Source organism: Rhodamnia argentea, chromosome 8 (genome assembly GCF_020921035.1).
Source record: "Rhodamnia argentea isolate NSW1041297 chromosome 8, ASM2092103v1, whole genome shotgun sequence".
In the NCBI taxonomy this organism is placed as follows: Eukaryota; Viridiplantae; Streptophyta; class Magnoliopsida; order Myrtales; family Myrtaceae; genus Rhodamnia; species Rhodamnia argentea.
This window is the reverse complement of record NC_063157.1, coordinates 26,831,445-26,850,701: the sequence shown is the minus strand read 5'-3', so window position 1 is coordinate 26,850,701 and position 19,257 is coordinate 26,831,445. Positions and strand designations below refer to the sequence as shown.

At 38.8% G+C, this 19,257-nt stretch overlaps 1 protein-coding gene and 1 pseudogene across 4 annotated transcripts in view; one reads left to right on the top strand and one right to left on the bottom strand.

Moving 5' to 3' along the window:
* Positions 1-19,257, top strand: part of LOC125316167 — a 71,922-nt gene that overhangs the window by 39,581 nt on the left and 13,084 nt on the right. The window lies entirely within an intron of this gene.
* LOC115738207 lies at positions 4,949-9,191 on the bottom strand (annotated as a pseudogene).

Genomic DNA, 19,257 nt, shown 5'->3' with positions numbered 1-19,257 from the left:
GAGCTTATATGAGGCGGTGGATCGCAACTCAATAGTCGAGAGACGTGATATATTTAAAAAAAATTATGAAAATTGAGCAATTTATCAAACAATCGTATAAAAGCTTGAATTATAACATTATCAAAAATTCAATTTTTTTTTTTTTTTTTTTTTTTTGCAGCGAGGTAGAGAATGGGTGGTCCCCCAACAACAACAACAACAACCTTGAAAATTACTTCCACCGGACATCAAAAGGTGATTTTTTTTTTTGTCCGTCGAAAAGGAAAAATGTAAGGAGAGGGCGAAGGAGAGAAAAGAAAATAAATTTCCAAGGAGAGAGGATATTTTAAAAGGAAACGAGAATAAAAAGAAAAGGGTGGGGGAAGGAAGGAAATATTCTTTTTATCACTTTGCTTTTAGAGCGTTCGCTTGGGGTCTCATAGGTCGCCGTCGGTCATAAATTAGGGAAAGGTAAATACCCGGATCGTCGAAACCCTAGCGGTAACTGCTACATATGCCCTCTACGGAGTTGCCGCCTCTCGAAACTTCTCTGCCTTCTTCTCTCGAAACTTTCCTTACAGAATTTTCTCCTTTTCAGTGCATCATCGATCGATGACGAAGTCTTATCGGCTCCAGTCCTACGAAGGCCAAGCCTTCGTGGTCCATGAGGCCGTGGCCTTGCAATCGCCGTTGGTAGAGCGGCTCGCGGCGGTGGCCGGCACCGGCGGGACCATCTTCCTGGAGGTTGCCGACACAAAATCGCTGAGGAAGGTGCTGGACTGGTGCGAGATGCACACGCTGCAGAAAAAAGCCACTGTCCCCCCGGAAGAGCTGCGCAAGTGGGAAGACAAGTACATCGACCCTTGCCGCGTCCCCCACCGCCTTCTCACGGCCGTGACCTACCTGGAGATGGAAGAATTGCGGGAATGGATGTGCTACAGGATCTTGTTTAAGGCAATAGCCTTGGCAGAGAGGGACACGGAGGAAATTGGGAGACAAATTCGAGCCGGAAAAGTTTTTAGGTTTCCGGATAATAGGAGGCTCACCGGAAGAATGTGGTGAAGAAGGGAGCGAGCTGGTTAATCGCATAGTTGTTCTTATGTCTAGTAAACCTTTCTATGGATGCTGGATGTTACCTTCTCTCTCGCTATCAATGGGAGATTATTTTTATTTTTATTATTATTATTATTAGTATCAGAACGTGCTCTCCAGTTGTTTGATGAAATGCTATGGTTGGGTATTGCTCCCACTCTTTGATGCGCTCGACGATGCTTTAAAATTGTATCTGCATATGAATGAGTGTGGCGTGAGGAGGGTTTTCCTACTCATGCATTTCTATCTCTTGCGGTCAAGGACCCTCATAAATTCCAAGAATGAAGAAGCTGTTAATGATTCAAACATGATAGCTGTTAGCACTGTTAAATGAGGTTTTATCGCATTTAACTGATAAGCAGCCTTCTATCACACAACCTTTCGACAAAGGCAACTTCGTTGCTCTCTAAGACATCTTGACATATGGGATCCTTAGGTGCCCTACGCAAAGGCTTGCTGTGCTGTAGGTTCTTCTGTTATTTCCTTCTCTTATTTCTTCCTTGAGGAATCTGGACATCCTTTTGCGGGTGACAGGTTTAAGATATCAAACTTCCACGAGATATTTCATGTAAGCTTATTAGTTATGTGCCGGTGCCCTCCTTAAAGTTCGCAATAGCAAACGTTAGAGATGGAGAGGAGGAATGAATATTTTCTTCCTTTTTGTTCGACCTTGGAGAGATTCTTCCTGGAGAATTCACTTAATCTTTAGTCTGGATTGGAAAAGATCTCGACCTTGCGCTGGCTTATCTTATAATCGTCCAGTGAACTGGGATTATTGATAGTAGGTGCTGGAGCTGTTCTGTAGCGAGCTTAACATTGGCTGAACCAGCTTCCAAACTGTTGCGACACTGCATGCGATAAGAGTCTCTTTTCTTATTCAGGGACAAGACAGAAGCAGAAGCTTTTTGTGAGGCAAACTCTCTGGCTCATCTTAAAGAGGAGCAGTGGACTGAGGTGTCCGTGGAACTCGGAGGGAAAAGGAGATGTAAGTTCTAGCCAGGAATGTGAGGTCTTCAGCATTTAGACTTGCTCTGGCCACTATTGCTCTGGAACAGCGGAAAGACGATTTGGATTTCATGTACGGTGGCGGTCTCCTGTTTTTCCCTGATGACACTGGATGACCTGGTGGTAAGTGTAGGACAGCGTCCAGTATATTACATGACGTTGGTGCGAGTGATATGAACTTCTCCTTTCGCATTTTATTCTTACTAAACTTTTGAAGATTTGTATAACATGAACTTCTCGTTTCTTAAATCTTTCTTTCGGGAGGCAAATGCTTGTTTCTGATGTAAAGCTTAGAGTGATGATGTCAATGCATGTTTAGTGCTGGAGTTGAAGTCATCCAAATCCCATGAAGAAGTACGAAGAAGTCATGCAAAGCTTATTCACGATTCACCTTCTTTTTTTTTTCACTTTCCCTTTTCAGGGACACGAAATGTAGACTTTATTGTAGTGCTCACGGGTTATAATTCTAGATCCATGGATTTGGGTGAATTTTTTTTTTCTTATAATATATCCAATAAATGGGGCTCCATGAAAAATCAACGATCTGTGCAAGGTTTTTATTATTATTTTATTTTTATTTTTTAAGCATTTATATCTCCTAAGAATATTGGTCAAAGCAAAATATTTTCGTTATTCGTTGATAATGAAAATATTTCAAAATATTTCGAATTTTAAATCAACGATCCAATTTTGCTTTCAGCAGTTTTGAGCCAGGCGAGTTTTGGGGCAAAGCAAAAATTATGTGACCTTGTTTTTTAAGGTTTAAAAGCTTGGGCATACGTTTCTTGCAGTACTGCGAAAAAGCCTCGTCAACTTGTGAAAGATCATGTTTCGGATTTTGAATTTCGTCTTTGATTTGGATTATATGCGGGTAGGTTGTTGTAGCTATCCTAACGTAACTTCTATATATACCCTCTACTCTACGGAGTGACCATCTATCTCTCCCCTCTATTATTTGAAAGATCGTGTTTCGGATTTCGAATTTCGTCTTTGATTTGGATTATATGCGGGTAGGTTGTTGTAGATATCTTAACGTAACTTCTATATATACTCTCTACTCTACGGAGTGACCGTCTATGTCTCTCCTCTCTATTATTTGCCTTCTCTGCAAACTTTCCTTGAGAAAGGGAAGTGCTGGGGTTTACCGGGTCAAATCCTCCGAAGGATGAGGCCGTGGTCTCGTAATCGGGCTACTTATGCCGCCATGCGGAGGCCGCCGTCATGGTCATCCCGCAGTACATAGCCGACACGAAAACCCAAGAGAAGGTGCTCGAATGGTGCGAGAAACACGCCGGAGCACAAAGCCGCCGTTTCCCCGGACGTTCTGCGGAAGTGGGAGGACGAGTACGTCGCCGACGGCATCCCCAAGAGCCTCCTTAAGGCCGCGTGGCACTTGCAGATCCCTGAATTAGAGTATCGGCTGGGCGATCGGCAAGCGGAATTGCAGATAGCCACACTGAGGAAGTGGGAGGAGGACATGGGAAAACGGAGCGCGCTCCAGAAACGTAAAAAAGACGCGACAAGCAGCTCCTCCTCAGATGAAGAAACAACAAGCAGCTTCAGGCCTTGGATTAATTTAGCGTGAGGTTCTCTATGGGTCTTCGATTTTTCCTTTTTCTATAGAAACGTGCTCTCTAGTTGTTTCATTGTAATTATTATTATTTTTTTTAATAAAAACTCTCTCCAATTGTTTGATAAGATGCTGTTGTCGGATTTTTTTTAATGAAGTGGTTATTATTTGAAAAGCCCAATGATGCTTTTAAATTGTATCTGGATAGAACGGGTGGGGGCATCAATACCGGACTTCAGCTTTGCTTAATGTCCTTAGTTGATCAAGTTAGTAGCCTGCATCGACGTAATTATAGGTTGTTGTAGAATTTCGTCTTTGATTTGATTGCGCCGACTTAATTATAGGTTTGCTCACTCAAGAGATGACAAAAGGGTTTGTTCCCCTTGTTGTAATTTGAGGTTCAAACCTCGTTGGAATTTTTCGGTAGTAAAAATCCAAATGCATCATGCCCTGCAGAAGAGTGCACTCTTATGATCGCCCAAAAATTTGGACTAGTCGAGTTGTATAAGAGCTGGTGAAGTTCTTAAATCAGATGACAACGAACCAGTTTTATCAAAATCATTTCGCATTTCTAGTCTCCATCACTCCTGATTTTATGTCTAGAATTTAATTGTCCACGTTATCTAACAGCACCTCACTATAGTTTCGCTCTTTGTCGCCTCACTCTTATCGCAAGTTCAGCTCACGAGTGAACCATGACATACTTCTATGACATCGTAATCTAGACTAAAACTCAGGCAGATAAACCAAATTGAAAAATCATCTACAGCTAGCAATGCAAAAATTATCGATTGTTTCCCACACATAATCGATATACGTGTTCACATATGTGCTCGTTAATCAACCACTAAACCAACAATACCACTATCTTATTTCTCTATCTCCCAAGTTCATACATTACTTTACTCGCACTACATTCTCCATTTCATGCTCTCCTGCAGTGCTTTCCCCATTGTAGGCATTATGTCTGACTGAAGTGTGTATAAAATTGCTCTTCATAGAGCTAAAATAATCATCAAGATGCAGCAGAATCATCCACATCCCCATGCAACCCATACTGCTCGTAAGTCATGATTGATCTCTAGCTCGTCTAGAGAATGTCTCATCCCCGACGAAATGCAATCTCGATGGCATCCATCTTTTGTTATAACAAACATAGCAACAGTTTTGAAATGGGCAACTGTGATCGGAATCCTAAAAGAATTCTCACAAATGCAGCGTACAAGAAACGGAATTAAATAAGCTAGTAGGTCATCATGACTACAATGCATAGGCAACTGACTTGGAAAAACTGGATTCAACGATAGAGCTTTACTATAGATAAATTTCGGTATTTTAATCAGTAAGGGCTAAACCATTGTAAATGGTGATGGTGATAATAGCTCTTCAGTATCACCGGCAGTTCCACAGTAACAACATCAAAGACCAACACACAAGAATCGAAAATGCCAACCATCTAAATGTCGTGGAACCCAAGAACTCGGTAAAGAGAATCACTTTCCTAGGCTCGCCCATCCCACTCTTTGTAGACTTCCAGATACTCAAGCATAAACTTATGCCATTTCTCAGCTCTCCTTCGTCCAGCCTGAGCATTTCAAACCCCCACACAATCAGAAAGAAGGTCTATTTTAAATGGTCATCTATCAGCTCTGAAAAGAATGTAGTAACTGTTGGAAAGAGCAAGCATGTGGAATAACTACAAAAACTAACACCAACGAAGGTAGGTCCTACATACTGGAAACCCTACTCTGTTTACCTTTGTTTTCATCAAATCTTTCAGCTTCAGAAGTTTCTCATATAAATGATTCAAGGTAGTCTGCTCCTCTTTCTTCATGTAGTTTTCCTGGGAAACATCTGATCGTGGCTGGATGGCAGGATTGTGGAGAACTCTGTTTCTGCTTCCAGAGTGAAGCAACGAGCTATTCCTGCACACGACCTTATGTCATACGAAAGTATCTCAAAACCAGTACAAGGACAGATGGAGTTAGAAGACAACAAATATGCATTAGTTTGCATGACAAGGTGTGGTTTTTTTCTCACAGTCACAAACAGAGAAGTGAATGGAGCAAAGAGATCTCACAAAACCAGAAGGGTAGGACATGTGACGAGCTTATGCGGGTAAATATCACCAGGCATCATTCAACTTTCAGTATTTCTCTATTTCTAACACTAAAATCCGGTTAGACAAAGATTCTTCATAGGTAAGATCAAGAAAATACTACTCAAGATTTCTCAATTATTACCTATGGCCCCAATGGCATCAAGGCGATCAGCATCCTGCACAACCCCAAATTCTGGAAATATTTCCTTTTCTGCAAGCCCTTTAATCTCATTTTTGAAACCTGACCATGCCAAAATCTGTCATATAAGTTTTCACACCAACTGATATGTAATTTCTAGTGGACTTGCCAATCCCAAAGATACAAAAGGAAAATCTTGACCAGTGATGCGTATATGAAAAATAATTGATGGAACGATATGACCATCAAAGTGCTTCTTTGAAAATAATCTGTATTGTGACAAGACTGCTAAACTGCTGGTAAACCATATGAATAATCTGATGCCATAAATATTGCTTTTCTTCTGTCTCAGAACAGAGTGAACACAAAACTAATAAGGCTCTGAATTTAATTACAAGTATCTCAAGATTTACTATAGCACCTATAAACACAAACCATACTCCAGCCTCACCTACACTTATCCGAGTCACCAAAGAACACTTTTATATAATGATGACAACCCATTCACACTAGCAACCTTACATCAATGGGCGGCCAGGTCTATCAATCTAGGTACTGCAGTAATTCCAATCTCTTCCTGCACGATGTGATTACCAACGAAACCTCCTCCAAAGGAATAATTTTTTTTTTATCTGCAGATATAAATATTTGAAATTGAGCATCGTAACAAACCTTTTCACAGCTTCATGATGACATTTCCAGTAAAAGAGAAGGTGTTCCACAAACCAAGGTCAATAAGATAAGAAGTCTATGTCTCGTGCTGCGAGCATAGCACATACCACAAAACATCATGCTCAGAAAATTTACATACTCAAGCGTCGTTCACATAATTGAATTGAGTTGAACTGACAAAGACAGAAAGCAAATGTAGAGCAAGCAAAAAACTCCAAAAAAGTCGCCCATTCCCCTTCCTATTTAGCTCTCGAGAAGGAAAAAGAGACCCTTACCCATTCCCCTCACTATCCTTAAGATCTTGATCTTCTTGCTTTCCTCCACTCCCTGTTCCTCAAGGAAATTCTCAACAATCTTTTCCTCAGATGGATCTCTGCATGGGAAAACAGAAACACAAATGGAGACACTCAAAAACTGAATTATAGAAAAGAAACAACAAGCTTATTAGCATAGCAAACAAAAAACAATGCCCATACCTTTCTTTTAGTTGAATACGTGACAAAGCATAAGATAATATTCAAGGATGGATTGCAATCTGATAAGCAAACATACAATGTATCCATATGATGCAAAGATAGGGGTTCTCAGTGACCAATTACACCTGAAACAATACTGTGCAATCTTACTTCTATGGCAAAAGGTAAATCCAGACCTTAGATACTTGTCGTCACCTGCAATGAGGAATTAGTATTAATAATAAGTTCTTTCTCAACATAAATTGTGGAATATCCTAAAAGTGATGGTTAAGCACACAAAAGCAATGTCACAGTTGATTATCTGCATGCACAGGAGTTAGTCCAGAGGACCCTTATGAAAAAGGACTGGCAATCATATGTTCAGATGATTAACAGACATGTAAATACATTTAGTAAAGGGAAGGGGAAGAGTTTCAAGTCCAAGTCATCTGCAGACTGCTTGTAACAGATTCTATGTTATATAAAAGAAAGAAAAGGAAACACAGCACTTGAAGGTCAACACCTTAACACTCCATTGGAAAAAGAACATAAATGCCAAAGTCAGCCCCGGTTACCATACTCATGATTGTGTAAAAATGCAGTCTTCAAGTGAGAGAGAGCTGACCTACATCATGAAGAAGTGCAGCAAGCTCTACCTGCAACATAATTCCGCAGATTGTAAAAAACCAGACGAAGGAATTCAACACCGCCTCAGCAATTCATAAGAAATAATTATTTTTCAATAATCTATGTGATAATGCTGTCTCCTTGTGTTGTTTGTGCATGTCTGAAAGTGTGTACTGGGGCTTATGTGAAGAATATTGCTCCTCATTTCCAGAGTCACCAATGAAGCACAAGCAGATCAATATTTAACTTCCTCACCGGTTAAATAAGTGAATAATCTTAAGGTACTTCGTGCCACATCAATTTCATGGACCTTAATGTCCTACTACACGCATTATAGTAGTAAATATAGAATAACAGGTCAAGCCACAAACCAATCCAATGAAAGGGGTGGCAAAGATTGGCAAAGTTAAAAATTTGGAACCTTGATGAGGCATAAACTGATATTTGTTGCTAAAATCACTTCCTTCCAAAAGTCACCACTTTCAAGTGGCCTTCTGACACCAGAAGGTAGTCATCCTTTCCTTGACTTAGCCTATTTTCTCTGTATTAATGGAACCCAAAGGGAAAAAACCACGATGCTACTTTTTCATTGCAAGCAGATCCAGCATGCGTTGCTTGGCATCAAATCAAGTTGTTGTTATCTTAGCCAAAGTCATAGTTTTTTATTTTTTTGGTCGAATCCAAGATAGTTGGAGTGGCAAAAAAAGAGCAATGAAGAGGACCAAAAGACTTATCGCAAGAAAACTAAAGCTTTGGTGCTTCAACATAGTTGGTGCATTTCATTTTGCATAAGTATCAAAATCTATGAGGAACCCATTGCATTTTGCACTCGTAGTTGTCATTCATCATTTCAAAACACTATGCACCTTTTTTAACTCAATTTAAAATTGTGGCCCAACCACCCACAAATCAAATCCCAAACTACAAACCTCAACTTAAGCTCTGCAAAACCGAGCCACATTAACCGAGCAAGCGTCCTACTTCATTGGTCATCTCCGATGCTCCCAGGAACATACTAAGCTGTTGATGGTGCGGTAACAACATTATTTCGCTTTGATCCATGCTGTCTATGATTACCTCATTTTATTTTATTCCAGTGAACCACCAATCTATCCAATTGACATTCACTATGAACCATAAAACTTAGTCCCGAGTTCAGAATCTAATTGAGAGTGATCTTGATGAAATTTTAGTGCTCCAATCGCAAGTTCCAAATAGCTGAGTCTGTCGCTCTCGTTTCAGCAGCTACTTTACCCAACACCCACAACAATCAGCAGAAGAGAACGAATCCAAACGAGAAAAAAAAAAATGTGGGCCGAAGACAGCAGACGCAGAGCGAAACGGAAGAGAGATCAGGTAAGCATACGGACAATTTCCATGGAATCAGGGTGGGAAGCGAGGCCTTCCCCGCGGGCGAGGGAGAGAGCCAGGTCTCTGACCTGAACACGAGCCAAGCGTCGTGGGACGAGTCGTTCCCTCTCATGTGTTCCTCCATCAGCTTCTCCGCCTTCGTCACCACCTCCGACCTCCCCATCTCTCTCCCTCCCTCTCTGCGACGAATCGATACGGAGTTTCTCAAATCACGCGATGCGTTCAGCATCACTATGGTGCTCAGAGCTCGCGGGCCATGGCAGTTGTTGCATCGACCGATCACTGGACAGGATTCGATGACGCCGTATGAGAGAGAGAGAGAGAGACAGAGAGAGAGACAGAGAGCATTGTACGAGGTTTCCGAAAACCATGAAGATGCACTTGCTTGTCGTTCTATAATAGTGCCAAAGAAAAGATTTGAATGTGGGGATAGCGTTTCCAATTGTTTAAGTATTATTTTGCGTCTTTAAAATTTAAGAGATGATATTGATGATTTCTTTTTAATTAATGATAATATTCTTTTACTTGTGATTATACATGATTTCACGTTTAATTTGTTTTTCATTCTTCACATTAAAAACTATTTCACTTGCTGGGATATGCAGGTGTTTGTCTCCCTTTTAAATTATGCTTCTTGGGCCTTTTAATTCCTATAATCTAATACTAAATTAAGCCAAGAAAATAGGAAACCATGGAAAGTTCTGAAAGAAAAGAAAAGAAAAAAGAAACGGGTGGAGTCAATCTCCCAATTGTTTATTAAAGTGCATGCAAATTCATGTGATTTGTGAATAGACTCGTCAAACGGGTATGTCGAGTCAGGTCAAGTCGAAAATAGTAGAGTTCCATTTCTTAGCAAATTTTTTTTTATTAAATTGTTACTTCTAAAGAATGAGCAACTCCACGAAACAACTTGCCTAGTTGTGAGAGAGCTCGAGTAAGGTAATAAACTAAGATTTCATGTGGCACATGAAGATGTGGGAGAGTGTCATGTTCGCAAACAAGAGTACATGTGTGGATTTGATTAGGGAGTCAGATTATGGACAAAGTCGAGAATTTTGTTTACTTTTCTTTCTCCGAGTATTTACAGAAAAGACTATGCTAAGTACTCTACAATTTTAGAATTTCTCAGAGTCATCAACATTTGTAACATTAAGAACAACCAAAAAAGAAAAAGAAAAAAAAGTTAAAAAGGTAATCTGAAAAATTGGCAAATTAAAAACAAATTAATAAAAAAGACTGCAAAAAAGGAAAAGGTTTTATTGTTGCAAGTTAGTTTCATTTTGCATTGTATATGCAACTTAAAAAATACGTCCAAATTTTTCTGAGGAATTAAAAAGATTGACTTAAATTTACTTAGCAAGAGGTTCGTTATTTCATTTTAAAAAGAAGAAGAAAAGGAAAATAAAAAAAAGGAAAAGAATTTCAAGATGGCTCTTTTATTGAAGAGAGGGAGAAGGAACAGAATGCTCTTTCGTTCAAAGCAGGGGAGGGGAAGGAAGACAAAAAGGCGTGCGACGACTCCATCGGTGCTCATCCTTAGTTCCCGTTTTTGAACCTTCATATCTGGGTCTTCTACAGTAAGGAGGAGAGCAGCGAGCCTAATCTCGTTGTTGGTAAGTCATCGTTCCAGCTTCATGTTCAGCTCTTGCTTGTGAACATTCCTTAGGATGAAATGATACACAAAGTCGTGGACTTTATATGTTTCCAACACGTATGGGCTCTCTCTCTCTCTCTCTCGCTCGCTATCCAGAAAAATCTTCAGCCGTAATCATGGACGATAGAGCAGCTAAGGTTCGATTCTTCTTTTTCTCGGCAGCTGCTCGTGCTCCAATGGAGCTTGTCATGCGCTTTTTCCATAGCTTCTAAGATTCTTTTTAATGACGGTAGTTCCCATTTCTGAACCTTCTCGTCTTTGTTCGGTTTAGCTTGTCTTCTAAAGTAAGGAGGAGAGCACCGGCTAATGTCTGCGTGTAGGTCGGTCTCACAATAAGGCGTCCCTGAAGATCTCGGGTTAATTTTTCGGTGGAGATATCGATTTGCATGGTTTTGTTTGCGAGAGCAAAACCATGAGTTGAAGAGAAAATTAGACAAAAGGAAATTAACAAATGGGTTTATTGAGACCACAATGGAAAAGGGGGTTTGCTAGTGTCTGAAAGCTGCAGAAAAATTGTTTTCAGCATAGATAGCACTTTGGCAGCTATCACAAGAAATAGATTGTCAGGTAATTTGATCAATTAAACAGTTTCTTCGACATTTTTGAAAAGGGTTTCACGTCCCCTGACTCCTATCCTTTTCCATTTTCTCTGGTAGTGCATTATCATTCAGAATGGCTACACTGGCGGCAAAGCTCCGAAGCTGTTCCTCGTTTCTTTTGCTGTCCTTCCACCCTGTCTCTTTCCATCTCTTCTGTTTGGCTTTTATCTGTTCTGTCTTCCTTTCTCTCTCTTCCCAGACTCTCCATTTTCTTTCCCCTGCGTGTTCAGGTTCTACCAGTGTGATCTGTCCTCGGCGATGAAGAGAGGTGAGTTTTACTGGTAACAACCATCATCTTCTTCTTCAGCACAATTTGGCACGGCATTCCTTTATCTCATTTCCCTTTCCTCCTACTCAGCCTTTGGCACCCCTGATCCGGCGAAAATCCTTCCCCGCCACGCCACTTCCCACCAGCCTTTGGCACCTCCGATCTGTTCTATTTGAACTCATTTTCCTTTGATGGAAACATCCGATGTTGAGCTTTCTTGAGCTTAGTTATGAATCACGCTTTGAAGTCATTTTCCCGAGTCCCCATTTACCAGAAATAAAAAAATAAAAAAAAAGAGTTGGATATTCTTTGTGGATTGTCGCTGATGTGTTCACCGTAAGCATATCTTGAGTTGCACGCACTTTACGTAACAGTCGTGAATATGTTCACTGCCTTTGTATTTGTGCTGAGTTGTTGACGGCTATGGCCAGGCTCTCATTTCCGTGGTTTGAAAGTCCGAATTGTATTCCTCAATTCTGAATATTTTATGTATCGCTACATAAAATTATTTTTTTCTAAGTTCAATACAACGCAATCAATGAACCCGATAACAGTAATGGATAAATTATCTAAAACCTAGAAACTATGATTGATTTTTCTAATGTTAATGTATGTTCATTTCTCTTTTTGGTAACAAAGGGATCCAATTAGAGATGAGTTCATCTTCATATGACATAGCAAGCTCGTCTCCATCTCCCCCACCAAGTACAAGTACCACCAACGGTATGGCACTTTCAACTTTAAATTTCTTAAATCGTGGGCTTCATGCATCTCTGCCTTTTTTTTTTTTACTCCGAAATATTTTAAGTTTCATAGCATATAAATGCAGACACGTACATTTAAATATAATCTTTTTAAAAAAAAATCTAAAAGAATAACTTGAATTATAATTGAGAAAGCCAAAAAAAAAAAAATTACTGGCAAATAATAAGCAAACACGCTCATAAAAAAGTGTATGTTGAGTGAAGGGATTACATAAGACTATTCCTTTGAAGACAATCCTCGAAACTAATTCATGCTATTATATCTATCTTGAAAAAGACTCATGATCTATGGTATATTTATCGTATTATTTGTTAAATGTTTATCATCTAAGTTTAATGCAAAAAATTCTATCCAATGAACGAGCATGATATGGTCATCTATAGATAATCTTAAGCATATAGAGGATAATTAAATGTTTTAAGGTTATTTATGCATATTTCTTTTTTTGTTATCACAAAGGTTCACATAGCAATACCTCTAGGAGGCATCGCAACCGATAGAACAACTCAAGAAGGTCGCAATCCCACCAACGGTATGCCACTTTCAAGTTATAATTGTTGTTTATCATATATCTTGTTTTCCATGCATTTTGACTTCTTTTAATCCGGAACATTTAAAATTTCACAACATATAAATGCCGACACAAACTTTCAAATGTAATCTTTTGATGACTATTAAAATTTTAAGAATAAATTGAATTATAATTAAGAAAGCTAAATGAAAAAAAAAGTACCTTTTTTTTCACTTTCAAAAGGTACACGGCCATAAAAGAAAAGTGTCTTGAGTAAAGGACCGCCGTTTCTATTCGTGTTTAGTCCGAACTTTGAAGAAGTACAATGTTGTACGACCTGAAAAACAAGTGCGAATGACTATTGGGATTTAATGTGCAATTTTTGCAATCATGACAAGAACGGATATGAATTTTATGTACCGACCATTATTTGAGGCCGCCCGGAAAGGTGATTGGAGAGCTGTTAGGAAAATACTCGATGTAGATCCTGGAGCAATGACAGCTACTATCCCGACCGTGAGTGATCAAGGCTTTATACACTCGATGTTGCGATTATAGCGGCACAAGATGAATTAGTTGAAAATCTAATCGAGTGCATCCCTCAAGGAGATGGCAATCGCATTTTGCGTAAGGTGCTCCATGCTTCTGTCAAGGGAGGGAGAATGAGGATGGTCAAGGCAATTGTAAACCGTGACTCCTCGTTGGAAGATTAATTATCCATCTCCTTGTGGATTGTTGATGTTGGTGTTCCCATGGAAAAGGAGTTTCTTTGGTACTTAGCCACTCTTACCCCACGTGCCCCACCTGTTAATGTCATGAGGAAACTTATTTGAGCCAGCCATTCGGGTAGGATTTCGTACTCACTCGTTTCATCTAATTTCTTTCACCATTAACTTGAATTAACTTTTTTTTTTCCTACTCTGGTGTTCCAACAGACATAGGCTTATTTTTAGCTCAGAAATACCTCGACCCAACCATGTCTATAGAAATTATCGGGGAGTTGGTGACTAGGAGGTCTCTCTTCTTTAGTGGCGCTAAACTCGGCTTTTGGGAAAGATTTATTTACAAATGTAGGTACTCATTGCCTTTCTTTTGTTAAATATGTACAATTTGAGCAACTTAGGGTGTTCACTCTATTTATTTCCATCTTTTGGTATCCCTCTCTGCTTGGTCGATAAATCATTTGACAATTCCGAAAACACGAGGATGGCTCGAGGTAATTTTGTTAATCTGTTTAATGTATGGACTATTACGACATAAGGCATATCATTCACGAATCTTATTGACTAAAAACTTTAAGGGTAAGGACTATATCTATCTGTACATATCAATATCTAAACCATGATGTATGTGGTGAATTCATCTTATTGACAAAAATTAGTCGAAAAGTGTCAAATTGCCAAGTAGAACTATTGAGAATTGTATATCCGGAGTTTAGGTCATGGAGATTGATTGATCCAAGTTATTCTCTAATATATTCTAAATTAGATTTAAACATGCATCTTTTTGTTCAGAACCATTTTCTAATTGCCGAGATGATTCTTCCTCTCCTTTTCATAGTGGTGGCAGCACTTAAGCCATTCAAGATATTGCTAAGTGCATCACCTTGCATAAAAAAGATTGGAGAATCGAAATTGATGCACAATAGCTCGCTTGAGTTGGCAAACCTTACTTAAAAAATTTCAATTCTAAACAACTCAAGCGAGCTATTGTGCATCAATTTCGATTCTCCAATCTTTTTTATGTAAGGTGATGCACTTAGCAATATCATGAACGGCTTAAGTGCTGCCACCACTGTGAAAAGGAGAGGAAGAATCATCTCGGCAATTAGAAAATGGTTCCGAACAAAAAGATGCATGTTTAAATCTAATTTAGAATATGTTAGAGAATAACTTGGAGCAATCAATCTCCATGACCTAAACTCCAGATATACAATTCTCAATAATTCTACTTGGCAATTTGACACTTCTCAACTAATTTTTGTCAATAAGATGAATTCGCCACATACATCATGGTTTAGATATTGATATGTACAGATAGATGTAGTCCTTACCCTTAAAGTTTTTAGTCAATAAGATTTGTGAATGATATGCCTTATGTCGTATTAGTCCATACATTAAACAGACTAATGTAATTACCTCGAGCCATCCTTGTGTTTCCTGAGTTGTCAAATGATTTATGGACCAAGCGGAGAGGGATACCAAAAGATGAAAATAAATAGAGTGAATATCCTAAGTTGCTCAAATTGTACATATTTAACAAACGAAGGGCAATGAGTACCTACATTTGTAAATAAATCTTTCCCAAAAGCCGAGTTTAGTGCCACTAAAGAAGAGAGACCTCCTAGCCACCAACTCCCCGATAATTTCCATGGACATGGTTGGGTCGAGGTATTTCCGAGCTAAAAATAAGCATATGTCTATTGGAACACCAGAGTAGGAAAAAAAAGTTAATTCAAGTTAACGGTAAAAGAAATTAGATAAAACGAGTGAGTACGAAATCCTACCCGAATGGCTGGCCCAAATGAGTTTCCTCATGACATTAGCAGGTGGGGCACGTCGAGTAAGAGTGGCTAAGTACCAAAGAAGCTCCTTTTCCATGGGAACACCAACATTAACCGTCGACAGGGAGGTGGATAATTGCTCTTCCAACGAGGAGTCACGGTTTACAATTGCCTTGACCATCCTCATTCTCCCTCCTCGACGCAGCGCGTGGAGCACCTCACGCAAAATGTGATTGTCATCTCCTTGAGAGATGCGTTCAATTAGATTTTCAACTAATTCATCTTGTGCTGCTATAATCGCAACATCGAGTGCAGTAAAGCCTTAACCACTCACGGTCGGGATAGTAGCCGTCATTGCTCCAGGATCTACATCAAGTATTCTCCTAATAGCTCTCCAATCACCTTTCCGGGCGGCCTCGAATAATGGTCGGTACGTAAAATTCACATTCATTCTTGCCATGACTGCAAAAATTGCACATTAAATCCCAACGATCTTTCGCACTTGTTTTTCAAATCGCGCAACATTGTACTTCTTCAAAGTTCAGACTAAACACGGATAGAAGCGGCAATCCTTCACTCAATATACTTTTCTTCTATGACTGTGTACCTTTTCAAAGTAAAAAAAAAAGTATTTTTTTTTCATTTAGCTTTCTTAATTATAATTCAATTTATTCTTAAAATTTTAATAGTCATCAAAAGATTACATTTGAAAGTTTGTGTTGGCATTTATATGTTGTGAAATTTTAAATATTCCGGATTAAAAGAAGTCAAAATGCATGGAAAACAAAATATATGATAAACAACAATTATAACTTGAAAGTGGCACACGGTTGGTGGGATTGCGACCTTCTTGAGTTGTTCTATCAATTGCGATGCCTCTTAGAGGTATCGCTATGTGAACCTCTATGATAACAAAAAAAAGAAATATGTATAAATAACCTTTAAAAAATTAATTATCCTCTATATGCTTAAGATTATCTATAGATGACCATATCATGCTCGTTCATTGGATAGAATTTTTTGCATTAAACTTAGATGATAAACATTTAACAAATAATACAATAAATATACCATAGGTCATGAGCCTTTTTCAAGATAGATATAATAGCGTGAATTAGTTTTGTGGGACCTTCTAACTTTCATATCTTGGATAATGTGTTCTTGTTGAGTTTTTATTTCTCGGAGGCATTATTCTTGTCCGCACTATCATTCATAAAGGATTTTATAAATAAAATTTGATGCGTTTTCACAATTTAATATAATAATTACAACATAATTATACCTAAATGATAATAAATGAATTAACTCAATTATTTGATTTCATCATTCAATACAATTAATGTATAAGTTACAGCAGATGCATGATACAAGTTCATAACGATACAGCTATTATATGTTTTGGAAATGACTATAGAGCAAAGTGACAAGTTCGAGGATTGTCTTCAAAGGAATAGTCTTATGTAATGCCTTCACTCAATATACACTTTTTTATGAGCGTGTTTACTTATTATTTGCCAGTAAAAAGTTCTTTTTTTTTTTTGGCTTTCACAATTATAATTCAAGTTATTCTTCATATTTTTTTAAAAATGATTATATTTGAATGTACGTGTCTGAATTTATATGCTATAAAACTTAAAATATTTCAGAGTTAAAAAAAAAAAAAAGGTAGAGATGCATGAAACCCAAGATTTAAGAAATTTAAAGTTGAGAGTGCCATACCGTTAGTGGAACTTGTACTTGGTGGGGGAGATGGAGACGACGAGCTTGCTGTATCATATGAAGATGAATTCATCCCTAATTGGATCCCTTTGTTACCAAAAAGAGAAATGAACATACATAAACATTAGAAAAATCAATCATAGGTTCTAGGTTTTAGATAATTTATCCATTACTGTTATCGTGTTCATTGATTGTGTTGTATTGAACTTAGAAAAAAATAATTTTATGTAGCGATACATAAAATATTTAGAATTGAGGAATACAATTCGAACTTTCAAACCACGTAAATGACAGCATGGCCATAGCCATCAACAACTCAATACAAATACAAAGATAGTAAACATATTCACGATCATTCGAGAAAGTACATGCAACTCATCAACTCAGTATATGCTTACAGTGAACACATAAGCGACAATCCACAAAGAATGTCCAACTCTTTTTTTATTATTTGTTTATTTCCGGTAAATGGGGACTCGGAAAAATGACTTCAAAGCGTAATTCATAACTAAGATCAAGAAAGCTCAACATCGGATGTTTCCATCAAAAGAAAATGAGTTCAAATAGAACAGATCAAAGGTGCCAAAGGCTGGTGGGTAGTGGCGTGGCGGGGAAGGATTTTCACCGGATCAGGGGTGCCAAAGGCCGAGTAGGAGGAAAGGGAAATGAGATAAAGGAATGTCGTGCCAAATTGTACTGAGGAAGAAGAAGAAGAAGATCAAGATGATTGATACTAGTAAAACTCACCTCTCTTCGTCGCCGAGGACAAATCACACAAGCAGAATCTCTTAGCTGTGCTCTTTCCCACTACCGTTTCCGGTGTCCCAAAATGCCCTGCTTCTTCCTTGCGCGTCGATAGCCGTTCTTGGTCTTGTACAATGAGCTGTGCTTTGATATTGTGCAGAGATACATTTTCCATGCAAGGCCTGAAAAGGAAAAAATAAAAGAATAAAAAAGACAAATTCCCCCATGTGAGGACAGAATAAAAAAGACAAATTCCCTCATGTGAGGACAAAACGAACCCGTACGTATTTCTTCGCTCTTCGTTTTTGTATTGTGTAACGCAATGGCCAGAGAAGAAAGTATTGGGTACAAAGAGGGATTGCTGATGTGGTGTCTAGGCTCACTCAGCTTGAGAAGAAAATTGTGGTTAAACCAAAGAGGAAGGAACATTTTCTGAATGAGCTGCGCTAGTGCTACATTTTGGTGATAAACCATTTTGACCAACACCCCCCGCTGCCGCCCCCGCCCCCCCCCCCCAAAGTTCTCGAAAAACTTTGAGAAAATTCAAAAGAAAAAAATAGCTTGTTTTTTATTTTTTAATTTTGGGAACGAAAATGACTTTATTCACCAGTCCCAAAATCCCTTCTCTTTTATTGCAAGTATTGGGGACGTGAATGTGCGGATCCAATTGCAGAAACCCCTCTAGAATTTTTTTCTGCGGGGAAAAAAAAAGGTCTGAAAAGTTATACATACTCCAAAAAAGATATTAAGAAAATAGCGAAAAGGAAAATCTATCCCGTTTCTATCAAGTGATGCTCTTCGCTAATCGGTTCATGTCACGTCCCGACTCTCGAGCTAACGACATCCCTACCAATTCGTCTCGGGTCAAAAAGGATGACATCCCGGGCACGTCATCGAACCATTCATTTTTATCATCTTATTAAGCACATGCGAAAACGATATACTCCCAAACAACACACCAAAGCGGGGATAGTTAAACAAAGGATCGCAACAAGCAAATCACAACAATTCACCAAATATCACCTTGTATTAAATTATCTTCGTTAACCCAAGGAAGTGAATTATCTACAAGCCCATTCTTTGGGCTACTTTCTCCAACTCTCGAAGATACCAGGTCCGAATTAACACAACTCCCAAACTACTCCAATAAGATCCATCCCACTTCCAGCTCTTTAAGACTAAGGGCCCGAAAAAGGGTTAACAACAACGGGGTGAAATAAATCTCGGTGAGTCAACGCCTAAGCTCGGTTAGGACGTTGATTCGCTCGTACATCCTAGCAAACAACCGTATTATCCAAGAGCAGATATTTCAACCACATGCAAACTTATCAGTCTTCTACCACACATAATGCAATGCTTGACTCCAATTAACAGTCATGACGGATAAACAACCGGCAATGCAACGCATCAACTTGCACACATGGGACACCACATGAAGTCCAATTATTAACAGATGAGGCCACATGGCCCGGCACACTAGACA